Here is a 13,401-nt window from a genome sequence, read left to right as displayed (position 1 = left end):
GAATAAATAAGGGTATCAAATATCTCTCATAATCCAATGCCTAAAATTATTTTTTTGAAGAAATCAGGAGCATCAAAGATATATATAAAAATTTTAATGGAAATCAAAAGCAATCAACATTCCCGGCAAACGAAGTAATCGATTTAAAGGGCAAGTAATAAAATATAAAAATCATTACGACCATGCACATTTCTAAAATAATCATAGAAAAATTCGAAAATTTATTTGAGGTTTCCGGCTAAATGTTGCAATCTGCTGTTAAATCAAAGAAATAAATAATTTACTTTCAATAGAGAAAGTAAATCTCTTTGAATACGCGCCAAGTTCAGTTTAATGTACAGTGAATTTTAAATATTTAAATATTTTTCAATCATGGAGTCGTTAAAATATTATCTGATAACTGATTGCTCTCATTGATTCCTAAATATATTTAGAGTGAATTTCGTACTTAATATTTGTGAGAAACGACGACACCTAGGTTTCAGATTTCTGCACACGAAAGAAAAAGAAAAATACTTTTCCTGGACCATGTATGGAATCTTATTTTTTAGAATATAATTTATCGAAACAGGAAATCCCCAACAAATAAAAATAAAGCCATGTTCGTGAAATTTAAAATTCTTCATAGATGATTTAGAATGATTAATTTTCTTTCTCATTCAAAGGAACTTTTTTCTGTTAAATTTATAGTTTACAAGGAAAAAGCTAATTTTGTTTGAAAAAGTTTACTTCCTTTAATTTCAAATTTAAATATAAATAAAATGAAAAAATATGAATTGCCTGAAAAAAATGCATTAGAAAGAGATCAAAATATAATGTGTCTATGGATACAAATACATTTTCACGATTTGAATCAGGTCAAATGCTTTTGTATTTGGCAGGTATTGTATTATTTTTTATAACTTTGTATTTGTATCATTTAGCATTTATTAGAGCATTGAACTTACTACAGCAAATCGATTCTAACTGAATAGTAGATAATTCAGAAAATAGGAAATACAAGCAATAGTTTTCATTCAGGTTTACTAATTTCTAATTTCTGTAAGAAATACAATTTAGTATTTTTTAAGTATTTCAAGTATTTTTTAGTATTTCAAGAGATACAATTAGTATTCAAATTTATTCACAAGAGGGTAAATTTCGTAATATCCAAAACTAATTGGAACAAATCTCGCTTTTGTCATGAAATAGATTTTTCTTTTGTTTCTTTGAGCTCAAGGTTTTATATCGGCATATTGCAATAAAACCTTCTCTTTGAAAGAAAGACAGTTATTTTCAGATAGTGATTAAAGTGTTCTTTCTGATCTAGGTAATTGTTTCCTAGAGCGAAAAAAACCATGGAATCTTCCTTTAAATTCTGAAGTAAGTCAGGACATACATGCTTTTATTTCTTTACGGAAAAAAATACAATAGAAAGTACGGTAGAAGAAATGGATCCAATTGAATGAATTCTGGAATTAATGTAAAAGAAAATAGAACTCAGAATCGTTTGTTTTATTTTTCATGATTTTTAAAATCATTACTGATATTTATCTAGCATTTGTTTTGGATTTCATTAAAATTAATTCTATTTGAAGTATAGCCATTTGAGTTTGAAAATAATAATGTTTGATTCATTAAAAAAAAACAACTTTACATTTATTTTTATGATTTGCCATAGCGAATTACTTCTAATGTGGCAGTACTCTGTGTTGTTCTTCAAGCCCTCTATACTATCATTTATACCCATAATTTAAAGTCAAGTGATGCTGATGGTGCATGAAATCTTTATTTGTATATTCCAAAAATATTAAGGGCTTGCATTCTGTTTCTTATATTCCTTTTTTCTAATTTATGCCAACAATAAACATAAAATTAATAAATGGAACATGTTTTAAATTAAAAAAAAATTAGTGGATAAAACACATTAAACAATTTTTTGAAACGTATACAAAATGTTAAATCAAAATGGAAATTAAAATTGCTTTTTAAGTAATGACAAAGTAAACGCTTTTATTGAACGTTAGCAGTGTGGAGAATAAGCTATCAATTTGTGTCGAAGAAATGAAAGTAATGGGACTAATTCCATAAACATGAAGACATTTAAAGAGGAAATAAAAAAAAAAATATTTAAGGGTAAATTCTACCACTAAATGACTGGTTATGGGCATATTACTTCGATATTTTCTACTGATGAATTTAGAAACAACTTAAATTGACACAGCTGGAAGTAATTAGGAAATACTGCTCCGCAAATAAAAGAAACTTAACTTTGCCGTTAATAAAAACATAAATAAATGCAAGAAATAAAAAAAATGATATAAAATGTAATGTGGATTTGCAAAAGACATGTAAAACCGTATATTCTTTCCATCTATGAAATTAATATATTTTTTAATGTAAATTCAAAAGCATATTTTCAAAAAAAAAACCATTATCAATATTGATTCCTATTAATTATGGCTAAAAGTTGAGAAATGGTAACCTAAATTAATTGAAACTTACTCAAATATTGAAATAATATCCGCTTTTAAACACCCCAGCTATTCTCTGCATGAAATAATAAATAACTGAAGTTGTCTCATAACAATATTGGTTCTTTTTGTGTTTTATTGAATTGAAATAATGATCATAAGCAAAAATGAGAGGAAATTATTATTAATTTTCCTACATTGTTAGATGGAAGTGAGCTATTAGAATATATTGTTCTAATATATTTGACTACATGCAATAATTTTTAAAAGAAAAAAAAAAGAATTCTAACAAACAAATTATTTATCAAATATTATAACTCATTTCTTCATTATCAAGTTATTTTGATTGCAAATTTTCATAATAATTTGTTATTTTGTGATAAAATTCAGTTGTTTAAAAAGTTTTATTAAATCTTATAGAATGAAATTCATGCTTTCAAACAAGCATTCCAATTTACTGCCTTCGAAACAAGAAGTACTGAAAAATATCTATCTTGAAATAAAATAATCCTAATAATTATTGTTGTAGGGATTTCTTATGAAATAATCATTTCAAGTTCTTTATTTAACAAATGATTTATCATATATCCTCTCTAAAATCTATCGAGCCATCAAAGAATAATTTACTTTAAATGAAATTTTGTATGCAGAATTACTGAACAATATTCATATAAATAAATGTATGCATCTCGCATGCTTTTAGAGCGTTCAAAGAATATCAACGCCAAAAGATTAATATCCAATAATAAAAATAATAAAAGATAAAACCTCAAACAAAACATACGTAGAATTGGCTGCTTGAAACAAGAGATATTGAAACATATTTTCTCATTTTAATAAAAGAAATTTGAAGACACTATTTGGGATTTAAATGGAAAAAATTAAATTTCGAAAACTGACCAACTCTTTCCGTTCAATTACGCACATCAAATTGAAAAAAAAAATCATTCACTCTTATTCAGAAATATATTCTTAAATATTGTATAATGTGCTTTACTGATTTTAAAAATGTAAATAAAATATATTTTTAATCTTGATTCAGTCTCTTTAAACTCTCATAAACATCTCTTGACACTTTTAGAGTATTTATTCTGATTTTTTAGGTCTTACAAATTTATATATATATTATTGCAAAAATGGTATGATTTTATTAAATAGGGCTTATGAATTATTTGACTATTATTTTAAATCAGTTTAGTTTTTCGATATGTATGAATATGTGTTGAAATTCAAATACTTCTCAAATGATAAACAACTTTGCAAAGTTAAATAAACATTAACAAAAATTTAAGTTTTAAAGTTCATGCTCATATTGAAAAATAATCATTTAATAAAGATGAAATGTTATTTTTAATCGATATATCGACATTTAACGGTCGGTGTTTTATTAAAGAAAATTTCTATTATTTTCAACCTCCTCTCACTAATTTTTTTAGACTTTGAGTTTTTATTATAATTAAGGAGAAAATTTAACAATTTAGAATATGTTATTCTATTCGTATTTATTTTAACGCATGGTTCACAGATTGTTCACATTATGCATACAGTTCTAAGCATGCTTTATGCACACTGACATTGCTAAATTCTTTATATACAACTTAGCCTCAAAAAAAAAGGAACTTCCGGAAGTGACTTTATTTTAACTAACTGATATTCTAAATCAAACTACAAATTAAATCATTTAAAAAATATAAAACTATACTTTATTTTAGACAGTGAATCAAGAAGCCATATTAAAAAAAAAAATATTTTTCGATTTTTTTCGGACATGTACTTGAAAAATTCATAATAAACTAATTGCTGAGTTTAATATTAGAGTATTATAATATTTACGATAAATAGATTATTTACATTTTTTTTTACTTATAAACTACAATGAAGTGTATATATCAAAACAACATATTTCAAAAATTACACTATTTTCGCCTTTCTTTGATTATTTGCCATCACATTTTACTATAAATTTTAATTTTTGATTAATTAGATAAATCTATAGGTTTTATTTAAATAAATGCACTTTGATTCGAGTAATGTATATTCAATTAATAAATATTTTTTCAGCCATTTATATCGTGTTATTTTTTAAAACTTTCAAGTTTCTTAATAATAAGCATTATTTAATTTAAAGTTTGTAAGTAGAAAATATTGTATTAAAAATATAATAAAAAATAACATAATAATAATAAAAAAAGATATTATATTAATATATCACATTCACAAGGACATTTTATGAACATTACTTGAAATTTCAAGGTTCCCTTTTGAATACAAAATTCAATAAATGAAGTGTGTTGTTGGGGTAATGATGGGATCCATCTTATTTTGAGGTCTGTAGCGGTAGGTGTCAGAGAAATACCTTCATAGGAAAGCCTTCGTTAGAATCTTGCGCCTATTTTGATGCTTGAGAACTTCCCGCGGGGCATTATGATCTCTCTGTTGTAAGTGATTGGATATCAGCTAAGATTTCACCCTAACGAAGTGGTAATAAAGAAAAGTCACCTACGTTCTCGTCAAAGAAAACTGCATTGTTGCTCCACGATGCTTTCAGCAATGATAAACACGCTGAGTAAGAAAAGATTGTATGAAAAAATAATCTATTTCTTTTACCTATAATAATTACTAAATAAAGGATATGCCTTTTCAATAAATGCTTTTTAAAAAGCAAAAACATTTCATTATGAATTAAAAAAAAATATATTCAAACAGTATATTGTAGATTTCTTTAAGAAATTGCTAAAAATGCTTGTGCTTAAGCTTTGAAACAATTTTAAAAAGAAAAGTGAATTACATATAATTTGATTATAAATATACATTTTATTTCGTGTATATATGCTTAAAGGAATGGCAAATAATGACTAGTGATGTATTGAAGTAAAAAGTAGAATCTCATTTTCTAAATGGTATATAAAAAGCATGTAATATGTAAGAAAGTTATAATATCTTGAATATTTGAAAATTTATTAATTTTTCTTTTCCTTACAATAACTAGCATTTATGGCACAAATATTTTGTTTCCATAAATTTTTGAAAGAAAATCTGCTTATGAATTTAAAACAATCAGAACCAGAAGTTGATCTGACATTTTTATGCAATATGAAGCAGTAAATTCGCCAAACTTCTGCATTATTATGTTAATATTATCGCTTTCTTAAATTTTCAAATAAAACTTTAATGATATTTTTGGATCTTAATACAAGATTTCATTAAAATTTAAAATTATTCCAATTTCAAAATTCCAAGGGAAACTTACTTTTATGTTGGTTATTAAGACTTGCTTATTAAACTGACTTTGAAGAAAATATAAAAAAAACATTCTGAGCATAAATATCTGAATTAAAAGAGTTATATATATATATATATATATATATATATATATATATATATATATATATATATAAATGAAATTGCTTTTAAAAAAGGTAACTATTTACTTCCATTTTCAAGAAGTTTTGTATATCTTACAAAACTTGCTAAAGATATGTTTGCTGTAAATATTTGCTACAGACTTCAAGACATAGATAATTTTAATTCCTATTTCACTTCCATTAAGAAGCCTTACATCTTATATTCCTCTCAAAATGATACCTTTGAGCAGCATATGAGTATGAAATTTCTAGGAAATAACATCCTCATGAGATTAATATCAGCAGTTCTTACATATCTTTGAAATTATTTCAGTGAAAATGTTAGACAAAATATTGTTGTTATCAGTGTATTTTCAAGTATAATGAATTATATACTCGAATATTTACCTACATTCATAATTTAAATTCCTCTTTTTTTTATGTTAAGATTTATATTTACAAATTTGCCTGCAGATTAATGACTGTAGATTTTAAATTGCCATAAAATTCAGAATTCCTTTTAAAATTTAATGCTTTAAAAGAAAACACAGATGCATTCTAAATATATTTCCCTCAATATATCGCGTACATAAATATATTTGAATTATGCAGGTTATATTAAGATTTGATGTTTAAGTTTAAGATAACCAACAATGTTAAATTCTACTAAAATCAAAAGAAAGATAAAATGCCGTAGATAAAAAAAAAGAATCCCCATGAATATTCGATATTCTAATAAGAATATTTTGTAAGGATTTCATCATTTATATGATCTTATTTATCAAGATGTGGTACATAAAGAATAAATATAACAAAAGAATATCTATTAAAATTGAATAATTCAACAAAATTTTTTAAAAATTATTTAAGTTTCAGACTATATATCAATGCATTTATATATCACTGGAGAACAGTTACAATGACTAAGTAAAAGGATAAGTTATTATATTATTATTTTTAAAATGTTATATGTGTGACAAGAGAAATTGCTCATGTCGATATATCATCAAAGCAATGCTTGCTACAAACATATAAGCATGCCTAGTATTTTGCTAATATTCAAGCAATTTTTTGTAAGAAGATTTTTTTTACTCACAGATAAATTGATCTTTATTCCGAAGATATAATTATATAAACAACAACCGTACGTTTTATACAAATGCGATAAAAGTTAACACTATTTCTGAAATTGTATAAAAGGAATAAATAATGGATTTTCAATTCAAAAGGGTATAAACAGAACTCTACAGACAAAAAAAATTAGAAGAAAGGATAATATATATAATGCTAAAAAATTCAATTTAAAAAAGAGACTAGCAGTTTATTTTTTCGGGTAGGAAATGATAGAGTAGCATAAGCAGTTGAAAGGCATAATATAGCAAAAATATACATATGCAAATTAGAAGCTATTGTAAATACATCAAGATAACTGCTGAAAATACCATTTTTAGATGCTTAAAAGATTTACAGCCTTTAATAAGAGACTATTGAATCATTTGGTAGAGGCAGAGAATGACCTTAAACTCAACAGTAGCAATAGCAATTCGTAAAATAAGATTTTCCAAGATATCATGCAGCTTGTTGTATATTAAAACTTTGAGGGGATTGAAAAAAAGTAATGCAAAGGAATAAGAAAATGAAATTATATTTTGACAATGTTAAATCCTTCTTGGGATCAGAAAACATAGAAAAAAATTTATTCCATAAGAAAAGTGTATTATCCTTCTATCATGAGTGAACTGTTAATTCTTTCACTAGTAGCATGATACATCAGATCAGGATAACGTCAAAAATAATATATTTACTTGTTTTATAAGCTGATATCTACTTGTCTCAATAATTTTCTAATTTTACCATTGATATTCTAGGATAAAATGTATACTATATTTACCCTTTGTTATATGTCAGTAATGGATAATCGTATGAATAGTTATTTAATATTTTATTTTTGCATTCTAAACATCGGGTAATACATGCGCAAATATGGTGAATATATTTTAAAGATGACAATCATGCATACTGACAATCGGGTTATCACTAAGTGAATATTTTGCTCTTCCAATTATTGGTGCATAAGTAAAAAGAATGCTGATGAATCAACATAAATGACCTGGATACTAGGCATCTCTAAAATCTAGAAATTGGTGCAGATTTGAAATGCATTATTATTAACACTAAAGAGGACGTTTGTCGTTAATTAGACATTTAAGCACATTTTAATACATAAAATCACCTGGATAAGTTGACAGCAGAGGTCCGATAACTTCTAAATAATTTCTTTGTATTCTGTTCTACTGTACTCTACTGGTACATTTCTGGATTATAGTATCATTCCACTAATATACGTAATTGATTTAAGTCAATGTATGATATTCAAAAATTCTACAAACGCATCGAACATTGGTTTTGATTTTAAAAACAGCCTAGTCCCATAACTATATATAATTACATATTTTACTATATATGTATAGTAATATATGTATTATTATATATATAGTAATATATGTATTATTATATGTATAGTGATATATTTATGTTTACAAAATATGTATAGTAATATTACAATACATATTTTATTGAATACATTTAATATTTTTATTAAATCTGTAATGAATTTTAACTATAGGAATGAATAAAATGGCATCATGCAGGTACTTAAAAAAGGTGCCATTTTGAAATTCAATTCATATTCAAAGATATGCTCAGGTAAAACCTAGTATTTCATTTGTTATTTATTCCTCGAATTTCACTTCAAAACGTAACACATAGATTTTTGTGATACATTTGTTAACTCTATAAGCAGAAAACCTCCATACGTTCAAAGTTGCAATTCAAATATACTTTAAACATTTGTTACAATGGGGAATAATAATTTATTCACAGTGTGTCATCTCAAAATTTAAATCTTAGCTGAAAATTGGATGCAATGTTCATTTTCTCCGTTTCAATTTAATGCCACGTTTGAAATGTATAAATTCCTATTACAACTAGTTAGGGTCATTAGAGCAAATAACTACTAATTTATTAAAAGCAGATAAAAGTTAGCGTTACCCAGTTGCTTATAAATCAACATATATCAAATGAACATTATAGAGACCTTCAGAAATGATTTTACAATGTTAAAGTTTTATTCCTGAATTTCAACTAAATATTTATACATTAAGTAAACTCAAAAAAGTTTTTGAGTCTTTTTTTTAATCAATATAAATTTAGAGCAGAACATGATTTTTTATTAAAAGTATGGAAGTCAAAATTAATATTAAATCGTAAGGTGTCGATACAAAGAAGTGCGTAAATTGAAATTTAAAACGTATTAATATATATTTTTTTAATTTTTAATTAGTGTACAGAATATTTTTCTTAATATATTAAAGCATTTTCCGTTTTTCGTTTTTTTCAGTGTTTTTTGCCAATTTTAATCTGCCCTATATAATTTTGGAAAAAAATTATTTCTTGATACACAGTATGCTGATAAAAGCATACTTCTAAAAGTTGATTTTATTATTTACAATACCTTAATATTTAACATGATTTCATTGTTGATTACTATATATAATTATCTAGGAATTTTATCCCGAATTAAAGAAAAAATTGCATTCCATACGAAATTAAAATATAATTAATATTAATCATATTAACCAAAAATAAATTATTGCATTTCGATATCGATAAGAGTGCAAATTGATTGAACATTTATACATTTAGTGTCAATAAACAAAATACCATTTTAAAAGAATATAGAAAAAAAATCAGGCTATCAAAACTGCTTAAGACAGGACATGTTTAATATTTAAAATATTTCAGTAATGACTTTTTAAAAAAGGAATTAGGCAATGAACATTCATCGCATTTAAATTGTATCAGAAAAAAAATATTTCAAGCCTTTTCATTTTAATTTGACATTGATATTTTAATAAAATAGCAGTTGCATAGGTATTTTTAAGATTAGCAGGATTGTTCAATATTTGTTTGAAAAATTTTAAAATTTTGCTAGATTAAAACCTATTTTATCAAACATGGCCGGAATTCTTCGAGATATTATTATAGAGTGCTTCTATTAATTTGAAAAAATACACTTTCATTTTTAAAGAATAACCAATGTAATCTATAATCACATAATTATAGTTAGAACTCTCGGGGAAGGAAACGATTTCAATACTGAAATACAAACATTCATTAACTTTTTTTCTATCTGAGAACTTAAAAATATTCATTCATTGATCAGCAGACAATTATCAAAATTGCCTTTTGATTAGAATAATATAAGACGAAATCTTTTTGTCAAAAGAATTGCGTAGGCTACAGCTGGCTGAAGTACCTGGATAGCTGTTATTCAAAGTTATTCAATGAGATGTTTTAAAAAAAAAAATATTTGTTTGAACTTTCAGTAATAAATTCAAGGTGATGTTTAAATGCTTGAGAACACAGTTGATGCTTTGTTTATAGCAATAATTTCTATGTTAATCCACAAAATTTAAAATATAATCTGCAGTATAATTAATTTTATAACATTCAATAAAGCTTTAAATGCTTTCGTTTGAGGATTGGTACTATTTCATCACTAAGCAATTCATTGCTAGCATTTATTGATCTTCTGACGTATCTTGGGAAATTTTGAGATTTTACATATTCATAATTCATTTTAATAAATTGTTTCATATCATCATGAGAAAGCGAAATATTTTAATTATTATGTTTCAAGAAAACCTCTTGACACTGAAATGTCTTTAAATTTATACTTAAATCGAAAATTCTGAAAATTTGAAAATTTTATGTCATTAATATCCATGAATGAATCTGTTATTTGTTGTATCATTTAAATGATCATTGCAAATTATAAACGAACAGAATTTTAGAGCGATTGTTAATGTAAAATTTAATAGTAAAATAAGTATAATTTATCGCAAACCTAGGACAGTTTAAAATAAATTAATAATTCTTACAATTTTAAGTTAATTGTTAAAAGTAATTCAAGCATATACTAGCGAAAATTTATGACAAAGTATTTATATTTATTCAAATAATGAAACTTGTCGGTACAGATAAATTTTTAAAGTAAAGGAAAATTAATTATATTTTTATATTCGATTATCTTTCTAAAAGTTTATCATTAAAATTACATATTTTTTTATACTGTTTCTTTATATTTGATTAAATCTCGCAATCTCTAGGTTTCCTAAATATTCTCATTTTTTAATTAAAAGAAATAAATCTCTGGCGAATACAAATTCGTAATTAAACAATGACATTTCTTCTTTATGGGCAATCACTTTAAGGGCAAGAGAAAACAAATAAATATTTTTTTTTACATAAAATGACAACATTGCAAATTAGATATAATTCACCATGAAACATAGCAGGTAAAATGGAAGTATGTAGGAATACTAATTGGTAAATACTATTCATGTTTGTATAAATTTTCTGTTTGTGTATATAACAAATGCACGTATAAATTTGAAGTACCTTTCAATTTCGCAGATATATAAATTATGTTAGAATATTAAGAACTGGGTGAGAATTAAAGGCTTTTAATTTAAAAAAAAACGAAATATATTTCCAGGAAAATGTCCTAAGAAACGCAGTTATCATGGCTCAGATAAAACCTGCCCACATATAGCAACAACACATTAATATAATTTGATCAATGCGGTAACAATATTGCACTAGAATTGAAGACTGGCAGTGATTGAAATAATTACAAAAATCAATCTTATATTTAAAGATTGCTGCAGAATTTGTCATATATTAATTCAAAAATTCGGTGGAAGAAAGAAAAGTAACAAAAGATGGATAACGGGATAATTTAAAATTTTACAGTATGTATAATATTAAAATATTTTTTACTAGCAACATTTAAGAAATAACTGCGTAATTTAATATTTTACTTTTTATTCTCAAATACAGCATTTTCCAGAGGAAATACTTTATTATTTGATTATTCATGAGAAATCAAGTATGGGGAATAATTAATTATGATATTATGAGACACATCTTTACTCATATCGAAATTTAAATAAAAGCTTAAATAAGTAGCAGAAAATATCTATGAAAATAAATACAATGATAAAGATTTTGCGAATATACTTCATCCGCATACAATATTTATATTTGAATACAATGCCCATATTTAATTATATATTCTCGTAGAAATAATTTAATTTATAATTTTGTATCATATATAATCTAAAGAATTGGAATGTATTTTTTCACTAATTCATTGCTAGGTGACGCCACTTGCAAGAAATAAAAATTCAGTTAAATTAATACAAAAGGTGATAACTTAAATCAATAAACTATTGAAAATCAAACGGCCAAATTTCAAAACTTAAGAACGTAAGGAAATGACTGAAATATCAATAACAAAATTCTATCTTTAGAAATTAAAAAAAAAAACATATATAAGTTAATAATGATATCATGTCAGCGTTATCAAGGAAAAGGGATGCAGTAGCTTCTGAGGGAAAAGACCACTTAGCACCCAAGGCCAGAAGTCTGAATTCTAGCTCATATGAGGATGAAATTCACATACTCGCTTTCACAACCCCTTTTTACAAAGGAGGGGGGGGGGGTCTTTCACACACCTCACAGATAGAACAAAAGGGAAAAGGCAAGAATGGCCGAACCAGGACTCGAGCACGGGACGCCAAGATTACTGGGAAGGAGGGCTACCCCTAGGCCAGGACGCCGGCTATATAACATAATTAAATGTGCATACGTAATTTCTTTCTTGATGATATCTCCCTTGCATATCTCTTAGGAGACTGGCAGATTTTAGCTAGTAAAATATTAAATATTTGTATACTACGGTGTAATCGATAATGGATTCTCAATTTCTAATTATTATAGAAAATATTCTATCATTTTCCGTTTTATTTTAAAGTTAATCATAGGTAATTTTTAGTTTCATTTTCATTTGCTATTTGGGTAAAGAAATTATGTGTTATTTTAAGTAATAGTTAAATATTTAAAATATTATTTAACGAAATTATGTTATATTTAATTAATGGTCAAATATATTAAATACTATTTAAAGTTATTAAATACTATTTTAAGTCAACCAAGAAAAGTAAATTTTTGATAAAATACATCTTAAATACAACGTTGGAACTTTTCTTAATAATTCTTTTTCTTAATCTTCACTACATGGGATTTAATAACTGATCTTTTAATTAACTGATTCAATCATAAGTGTACTTAATCTTTCTATACTGATTTTTGTTCTGTTTCATACAACGGTAATTAAAGTGAAAGAGACATGTGTGAGAAAACGAAAGTTAACTAGTAACCTGTTGCAGATTTGGCTCTAATCCAGGTTAGCTTCTTAATGGCACCTACTATTACCTTCTACTTTTCTGCAAAATCAGTTACCCTGTCCAATATCCCTCATCATTAATCTTACCATCCCTCTTTCGTGGTCACTAGTTTAGTGTTCGCCTTTTCGAAAATTCCAGAATACTGATTCTTTTTCGTGTTTTTTGAAATTAATGGAATGTCTTTTTTTCTACATCTTCTACACATACGTAACCATTAAATGTCTATGATATTCCTTAATAAGAAGGAAAAATAATTTATTATTCTTTTACATGCAATTACATTCATGAGAT

Source organism: Argiope bruennichi, chromosome 3 (genome assembly GCF_947563725.1).
Source record: "Argiope bruennichi chromosome 3, qqArgBrue1.1, whole genome shotgun sequence".
Lineage (NCBI taxonomy): Eukaryota > Metazoa > Arthropoda > Arachnida > Araneae > Araneidae > Argiope > Argiope bruennichi.
The sequence above is the reverse complement of the archived record's forward strand: the minus strand, read 5'-3'. Positions refer to the sequence as shown.